Consider the following 9,106-nt stretch of genomic DNA (forward strand, 5'->3'; position numbering starts at 1 on the left):
TGTACAATGCCTGAAACTTGAGGTCTGAATTTTTCATCGACGCGCTTACTTTCAGAGTTGTCCATGACAGATGGTCCGTCAATATGTCAAACTCGCTGTGCGTGTGCCAATATTTACAATAGACAGTTTTATTTTAGCGTTTGCAACCAAACGTAAAGAAATAGCGTCGTCCTCACTGCGCATGCTCCGAACGTTATTTGGTTGCTCTGGTTTACGTGCGCTATGATAACGCACGTTATTTGGCCAGTTTAACGTTCGTAATGTATACGAGCGCTAAAGAAAAAGCGTTGTCGAACATGGCGGCACCAACGGCTCCCGCTTCCGCGTGAATTTGCATGATGGCTACGCTCTCACTTATGTTTAGGGCCAGTAACTATTGAAATCGGCTTTCGATTTTTCTAAACTCACCTGAAACGTTAGCTATATGAGCGCAGAGTGCGTCCAATTTCTGAGATCGTTCGGAGATTCCGGCGCCAGTAGGCCTAACGGACGCGTCCGCATAGCGACAACACACAACAGCATGGCTGATAATGGATTGTCTTGGCTTGGATACGTTTGGCACGAGGCACCAGACGGCGCCTTGTTTTATAACGTCTTCCTTACCCCGTTTGCGTTCGGGTACGGTAAACTAAAGGCCTTGAAATGACGCGCACCGTAACGTCCCGCAAAGATGCCTACGTTTAACGTACGTAAGGCTACAAACGTTATTCTAAAACTGTCTAATATCATTACCTTTGGTTCGTAGTAATAAAAACTGCAAGAATGACAGGTTTGCATCGTACCAATTTTGAGTTGCAGTTGTAGCCCAAAGAAACAGAGCAGGTAGAGAACCCGCCATTTATTCAGGGCTGCAAGAACTACAACTAAAAAAATGGAAAGTGACTCTCGTGATCTCTTTGCACCGCATGCGCTCGTAGTGATGTCGCCGTCTCCGAGCCGCTGGAAAATATAACATTTTAGCCATGGCCAAATGTAAAAAAACCAATGTTTTTCTCACTCGATAGTGCGCCCTGCTTAAAGTTTGTTGTCTCTGTTAAGATTCTTTCCGGATATCTAGCTCTCTCATTCACACGTCATCTTGTTTCACTTATGTATTCATGTACAACGGTATCATTGCGCGTATAACTTTGCTGTCTATCATTACGTGTTTCCTATGTGTATTACACCGCATGACAGTCCTCTACAGTGCTGATATAAGGTGCTCTTTACTTTCGCCTGTCTTCTGCCTTGGCGTGTTGCGTCTTTTCGTTGTATGACATAAGGTGTTGCTGAGGCTGCTTGAAGTAACGTAGGAAAGCATTCATTTGTTGAGCTCTTCATAATGAACCGAATTGGCCGCAATCTCAGTCATATTTCCTGCACGAGGCGAGCACGCGTTTATTTCAAGCAACGTAATGAGTGCAGTGTGATCATATTTGAATTGCGTTGCACGAGGTACTCACTTCAAACCCAAAAATAAAGCATTACTCACTTTTAGCCTAATCAAGGCTGAAAGACTAATAACTATGCGATAACTTAATCATGGTCACAGTGTAGCTTAGAACACATGCACGGAAGACCTACAATACATCGTACATGCTTTCGACAGAGGTGTACGCATTGCGTATCATCACAGCTTTACTGTACACACTTAATTACAACTGCTCATTATACGAAAAGAAATCCTACTATCACGGTTCCTGGGTCAGGGCTTCACTGCGCACTTCATAAGTGAATGGCGTGAAACCTAATGCATAAGCTGCGCAATTTAGGATGTTTACTACTGAGGTTTTTTTTTTCTTGTGTGTGTGTGTGTGTGTGTGTGTGTGTGTGGTGTGTGTGTGGTGTGTGTGTTGTGTGTGTGTGTGTGTTGTGTGTGTGTGTGTGTGTGTGTGTGTGTGTGTGTGTGTGTGTGTGTTGTGTGTGTGGTGTGTGTGTGTGTGTGTGTGTGTGTGTGTGTGTGTGTGTGTGTGTGTGTGGTGTGTGTGTGTGTGTGTGTGTGTGTGTGTGTGGTGTGTGTGGTGTGTGTGTGTGTTGTGTGTGTGTGTGTGTGTGTGTGTGTGTGTGTGTGTGTGGGTGTGTGTGTGTGTGTGTGTGTGTGTGTGTGTGTGTGGTGTGTGTGTGTGTGTGTGTGTGTGTGTTGTGTGTGTGTGTGTGTGTGTGTGTGTGTGGTGTGTGTTGTGTGTGTGTGTGTGTGTGTGTGTGTGTTGTGTGTGTGTGGTGTGTGTGTGTGTGTGTGTGTGTGTGTGTGTGTGTTCATATTGGTATTTATGACTGAATTTCCAGGTTATGCAGCCAAATGTTCTATGCATTAGACTGTTATTCTCAAAATCACCAACGCATTATTGTCTCTTTGCAGCTAGTGAAAATCGAAGAGCAGATCTTCGTCACGAAAAGAAATCTAGGAGAAACAAACCACAGGTGTCACTCTGCGAAGAAGAAAAGCAAAAATCCTGATGGATCATACACATACTCATTCAGCGTGCGAAATGCCACAGGACATTAGTAAGTGATGAAAATTATATTATGGGGTTTTACGTGCCAATACCGCGATCTGGTTATGAGGCACGCCGTAGTCGGGGACCCCGGAATAATGTCGACCAGCTGGGGTTCTTTAACGTGCACCTAAATGTAAGTACGTACACGGGTATTGTCGCATTTCGCCCCCATCGAAATGTGGTCGCGTTGCCGGGATTTAATCCCGCGGCCGCGTGAATAAGTGATCAAGCTTTACCTGCGAAAATGTTCTACTTGCCATGCTAAATTTGTATTACGTTCCTCTCATTTTGATCGGTTGATGAAGTGCACTTCGTACCATAGCATATCAGTGATCTGACACTTCTTTAAGAAAAAGTGACCGCAGGGTTGTACGACCCTCGAGAATCCCACCCCCATATCCAGGCAAGCATTTTTTTTAAGCACTTGCATTGAGAACTTCAGTTGCCTGTAATTCAGGCACACACTTGAAGACCTTGCCCTCGTATGACTCACGCTTTAAACGCTGCCTGCTTACAAAACTTTCCAGTACTTGTTTCAGAAATGCTTACAAACGCCCCAACTTCACCCACCGCGGTGGCTCAGTCAGCTAAGGCACGTACTGCTGAGCACGAGGTTGCGGGTTCGAATCCCGGCCGCGGCGGCCGCATTTCGTTGGCGGCGCAATGCAAAAACGCCCGTGTGCTTGCGTTGTAGTGCACGTTAAAGAACCCCAGGTGGTCAAAATTAATCCGGAGCCCTGCACTACGGCGTGCCTGTTAATCAGAACTGGTTTTGGAACTTGAAACCTCAGAAAGAAGACGGAGAACACCCACAGACTTCCAACTTTGCATGTACATCAACCGTATGGTAGCCAACGTGCGTGTCGGCGTGTTGATGATGATAATTTCCGCACAATGCCGGCCACGGGACATATGCTGCCAACGTCAACTGTATCTTTGAGGTGATCGTCGCGTGTTAATGATTATTTTTGTTTTCATACTATGACAGATACCCACAATGCGGCATTGGTCAGGAAGTAGCCGGTACATTTAAAATAAATAATAACTTAGCTCAACAGTGTTAGACATCGGGCTAGTTGGTATTCCATGATGTAATTTGGTGGCGCAGAAACAAAGGACGAGAGAGAAATGAGACTGATTTAGTTTGTTCTTTCGCTTCTGTGTCGTCCTTTTTTTCCCTGCTACGAAATTATATCCTCAAATAAAAATTGGTTTACGCTTAAGCTTCCCATTTAAGAGTGGAACGCGATAGCGTTATTGGACGCCGTTGACGACGACACCGACACCGTATTTTCTGCGACATGGGGCCCGATCAAAATTTAGAAAGCCTCGGTTTTCAACATTCCCCTCAATGTTGCCTAGAGCCAAAGTACAGCGAAACACCATCACAATTGGAGGACGCTTAAGCTTCGCCTTTAAGAGTGCAACGCTACTGCATTCAAAGATCCCTGGCTGCTTGTCAGGCTTTTCTCTCGTATATTCAAATTGCAATCCGACGCTACCACGCCTGTAAGTTGTGGTTAAGTCGTATTTTACGATTTTTTGGCGAATTTTACTTTGCGGAATTGAATTTTTGATCAGTAACGCCTTGCGCCACGCGAAGGGCTCGCCCTGTAGCGGTGATACGGGAAGATGTGGTTCGGCATGATTATTTCCGTCAGACGCCGATGCTTACGCCGACGGCGACACCGACGCCGACGCCGGATTTTCTGTGACACGGGACTCTTGACGCTACCGAGTTAATTAATGAAGAAAGACCAGCCAACAGAAGATTTGTCAGATTTGCGTAGCACGGGTACGCGAGAGCACATGCGCGCGCCAGTTTCCTTCACTCTAAAGACGCACGAATGAAAGCGGCAAATTTATAACGTTTCATTAACGGCATCTCGAAAGCATCACTTCACATAGATTCCAGCATGCGCGTTGAAACTGCATAGCTTTTATGGAATATTTCCTTGGCAAACTGTAAAGAAAGTCATCAGAGGACGCAACACTTGCACCAAGACACGCTTAAAGCCAAGCATCGAACCTGTTGCACGTGAACGAGTACGCCGATCTGATCCCTTTCAAGTAGTTGGCAATCGATTTTGCTGGACCTCTATATATGAGGTCTATATATATGTTCGTCAAAGGCCTACATTGTGTTATTTACTTGTGCCGTCACCAGAGCAGTACATCTTGAATTAGCCACCGGTCTGTCAGCAGAATGCTTTCTGCTCACGTTTCGGCGATATATATGGCGTCGTTGATTGCTTTACGTAATATACAAAGAAAATGCACAGGCTTTCAAGAAATGATCAAAGGAAATTGCCTCTTTGGTAAGAGTATTGTTCTGTGGAGCATTTTCTTTCACTTTTCTTTAACTTCGTGTCGACACAACTGCTCCGTCCAGTCAGTTTAACGTCAAGGATTTCAAACTAGTTTCATCGTATTTGCGCCGTTTAGCTTAGTAAATGTTTTGCAGATTTTCTAAGTTGAATCATCGCCTCAGTTAGGATGCAATGCAGACAAGCTTCGCCGATAAAAACATAAGTAGGCCTGAGCAAACGGCCTTAAAATCTGCGAGGTCACTGCGAGCTGGTGCGGGAACTTTTAGACAGCGTTGCCATCTGTCTATCACTTTTTGTGTCTTTTCTAGCCTACGAGAGATTTTCTCATGATAGGAGCACGTTTTTATTTTTTTTTTATTGGGAAGGGCTATTATATAGATAGAGGCGGTATAGTTCTTTCCATCTGGCGTCTTTTAAGTTTTCTTGTTCTAGAAAAGAGATGCGTCATACCGCGACTTCTTTCTGTAATGCGGTTGGGCAATACTAATTATAGTCGCAGAATTTGTTTTGATTATACTGATATGTTTCTACCTTTGACTTTGCAGCATAAAATGGGAAACCAACATGACACCAGTAAAAACTGGACAACATACTGAACCAAATGCCGTACGCTACGCATTCCTGCTGGGTAACATTTTTATCTCACTAAATTTCCTTTGTAAGCGCATGTCGGCAGTTATAGTGAAACAACAAATGAGTAGGAAATTTTCCGTCCGACGATACTGCTTCTGCAGAGTCAATCTCTAAGCAGGCAGTGAATAACAAAGTAGATTTTAAAAAACAAAGAAATGTTTGTCGTTCACAACACGATATAATTCCATCCTTGTTAGTCAATATACCTATATAAGCGAGTGCATCAATCATCTTTTTTGATACATTCACACATAAAACAGGTCCCCATGACAAAGCAAAGCGCCTACAAAAATATAAGATGAAGATGTGCTTACATAATTCATACAGTACGTATATGGGGCAAGTATACCCGCTCATTTTGAAAACAAAGCATGTTTATCGCACTGAAGGATCCGAGCCTTCAACTAAGGAGATGCAATCGACCAACGAGTATACTTTTAGCCACAACACATAAAACTCTTTTATTCAAGCAGCTGAACATTCAAATGAGGTCACGAGAACTTTGCCACAATGGCGAGAAATGGCTTTACACGGCAAAATCACAGCATAATGTTCTCGGCCGTCCGAGCAGCCGAGTTGTGCCAATATGTACACGTGACAAACAGTTAAATCCCAAGCCTTACCCGCACAAAAATGTCCTTCTTTATTAAGCAGTTCGTGGCAAACACTACATGGTCCCACGACAGGAATCTAGGGCATAAATAATCGCGCGGCTTCCACCTAGAGACCAGCTACAGTTGACGAAGCATTAAGGACCGCTGCCGCTCAAAAGTCATCTTCTTGAGTCCCTGTGGACTCTGCCGCGCGAGCCTTGCTCGACTCACATAGTGCGTCACCGTCAGTGAGCATGAATCAACCGAGATCCTAGCTCAATTGAACTCTCGCTTGATGCCCGCCCACCTGTCACTGTGAGTCATAAGCAAGTACGTTACTTATTAGCATGCAAAGAACGTGCCAGTTGCGCTCTTCAGCAGTTCACTATCGCTTTTCTCTGTGCAATGCACCGGAATTCGTACGCAGTGAAAACTAGCAACGTTAAATTCTTGCATTTCTGGAAACGGTTCTGGGCTCCTTGGATGGCGAGCTTCAAGTTTTGCGTCGAGATAAATTGCATGGCTATGTTGTTTCAAAAGCTAATTAATCTTACTTGCACAACAATTTTTCTAAATACTACATCGAGTCATCTTCAAATTTATGATTATATTGGTAAAAACGATGAAGATGAACTGAATTTGATATCTCACAGTATCTATTTTGCCTCAGAAAGGCTGGCCAACGTTTCGATAGGAGGACATATCTTCGTCAAAGGCCTTTGACGAAGATAGGTCCTCCTATCGAAATGTTGGCCAGCCTTTCTGAGGCACCTTATCCCTGTTTATAATCCTTATTCCTCGTGTGCTACTCCATTAGTCAGCCTTCATTTTTGATTTTGGATTATCTATTTTAAGGAATTTCGGACGCATTTCGTGAAACGCCCGCTGTGTATACCTCTATATATGGTATATATACAGAGTGATCAACGTTAAGTCGATTGGGCTGCTGAGCACGAGGTCGCGGGATCGAATCCCGGCCGCGGCGGCAGCATTTCAATGGGGGTGAAATGCGAAAACACCCGTGTACTTAGATTTAGGTGCACGGTGAAGAACTCCAGGTGGTCTAAATTATTCCAGAGTCCCCCACTACGGTATGCCTCATAATCAAATCGTGGTTTTGGCCCTTGAAACCCCATAATCTTTAAAGTAAAGTCGACACGGTTTTCTTTTTTAAGTTAGGCGCTTAGATGTACGTGAAGACCACCTCGACAGTAAGGTTATGAACCCAGAGAGACAAAGAATGAGGTGGTAATTATTGATGTCGGTGGCTTAATTAGCTAAAATTGAATAATTAACTTTTTAGTCGCTGCAGTAAACAGTTGTGTTTCTATTGAAAAGTTAGACGCAGTCGTGTTTCTGCACAGTTTCATTTGGCAGAATTCTTATAGCTCATTCGTACTCCGAGATATCGAACTGCAAAATTTAATTGCTGTTCGCAAGATTACGCATGCAACACAGTGAGGAACGGCGCAGAGCTCCTCATGTTGTGACGCTGCTCTTGCGTGCGGCGTTCGCGCTGTCATATCTTGATTTTGCCAGCAAAAAGGGGAAGGGAGACAGTTATCATGTTTGCTAATGTCTCCGCCTCGCTGTCAGACTAAACGCCGCACGCAACAGCCACCTCACATCAGGGAGGAGCTTTGCGCCGATCCTAACTCTCTTGCATCTCCGACTTCAAATTAAAATTTGAAGTCGGAGATCTCGGACCACTGACACGCATGAAGAATTCTTCCAACTGATACTGTGTAGAAACACGACTGCCTCTAACTTTTCAATACAAAGAGGCCTGCTTGCTGCAGCCACTAAAGAAGTTACTTATTCAATTTTAGTTAATTAAGTCACTGACATCAATAATTACCACCTCATTCTCTGTCCCCCTGGGCGCATAACCAGTAATTACTGTAGAGGTGGTCTTCACGCACATCTAAGTGACTTAACTTTGCTCACCCTATATATATATATATATATATATATATATATATATATATGTTTTACAACTAGAACTCACCCTGGGAGTGTAAGTACCACAGAAAGTGGATGGGAAAACGGCTCTGCGGTAGCTCAATGGTGAGAGCATCGCACGCGTAATGCGAAGACGTGGGTTCGTTCCCCACCTGCGGACAGTTGTTTTTTCATCCATTTTAATTTCTGTTAATTTATCATTTTCTTTATTTAAATTAGTAAGTACAAGTGATTTCCCCTATGTTGTTCTTGGTGTCAATGTTTGTTGGCTTCTTATGATATGATTTATAAAGATCGGGCCCCTCGGTTCCCTTTTTCTCGTTCATATATATATATATATATATATATATATATGTGTGTGTGTGTGTGTGTGTGTGTGTGTGTGTGTGTGTGTGTGTGTGTGTGTGTGTGTGTGTGTGTGTGTGTGTGCGTGCGTGTGTGTGTGTGTGTAAAAACATACCTGTTCTTTGCGTTTGAAAATGTACAAATCATAAGAAAAGGGCAATGAATGGCTGTGGGCTATGGCCCCATTCAACTACGCCTATCCCATCCATGGGATCCATCGCTGGACAGGCCATGTAATGCGTAGGATGGATAACCTGTGGACCATTAGAGCTACCGAATGGGTACCAAGAGAATGTAAGCGCAGTCGAAGACGGAAGAAAACTAGGTGGGGTGGTGAAGTTGGGAAATTCGCAGGCGCGAGTTGAAATCAGCTAGCGCAAAACAGGGGCAATTGGAGATCGCAGGGATCGAGAGGCCTTCGTCCTGCAGTGGACATAAATATAGGCTGATGATGATGAGTATTATTATTATTATGATCCCATCTATGGTACCCTGAGGTTATTTTTATGTCTATTTTAGGGGGACCTGCAGTGGAAAGCAAGCTTATGACCGTCCAGCCTAAAGATGGTTGTGCTGTGGTGGTTACCACCATGTATACCATGAGAGGTAAGAAATTAACAATCTTAACTCATTCGATATTTGCTAGATAACCCGTCTTAACGCAGCTATTGCAACGTAGGTCCAATGGCAGAGGCACAGGAAGTTAAGTACGTTACGGGTAGAAAACAAAAAGAAGCTAACCTGATACCTTTGGACGTGCTAATAT

General features: G+C 44.0%; 1 long non-coding RNA gene across 1 annotated transcript; it reads left to right on the plus strand.

Moving 5' to 3' along the window:
* The first annotated feature begins 2,366 nt into the window (after nucleotides 1–2,366).
* LOC119463892 (uncharacterized) lies at nucleotides 2,367–8,900 on the plus strand. Its single transcript, XR_007463488.1, has 3 exons — nucleotides 2,367–2,484; nucleotides 5,353–5,435; nucleotides 8,860–8,900. It is a non-coding gene; the product is annotated as an uncharacterized LOC119463892 (long non-coding RNA).
* The last annotated feature ends 206 nt before the right edge of the window (nucleotides 8,901–9,106 follow it).

Source organism: Dermacentor silvarum, chromosome 9 (genome assembly GCF_013339745.2).
Source record: "Dermacentor silvarum isolate Dsil-2018 chromosome 9, BIME_Dsil_1.4, whole genome shotgun sequence".
Classification (NCBI taxonomy): Eukaryota; Metazoa; Arthropoda; class Arachnida; order Ixodida; family Ixodidae; genus Dermacentor; species Dermacentor silvarum.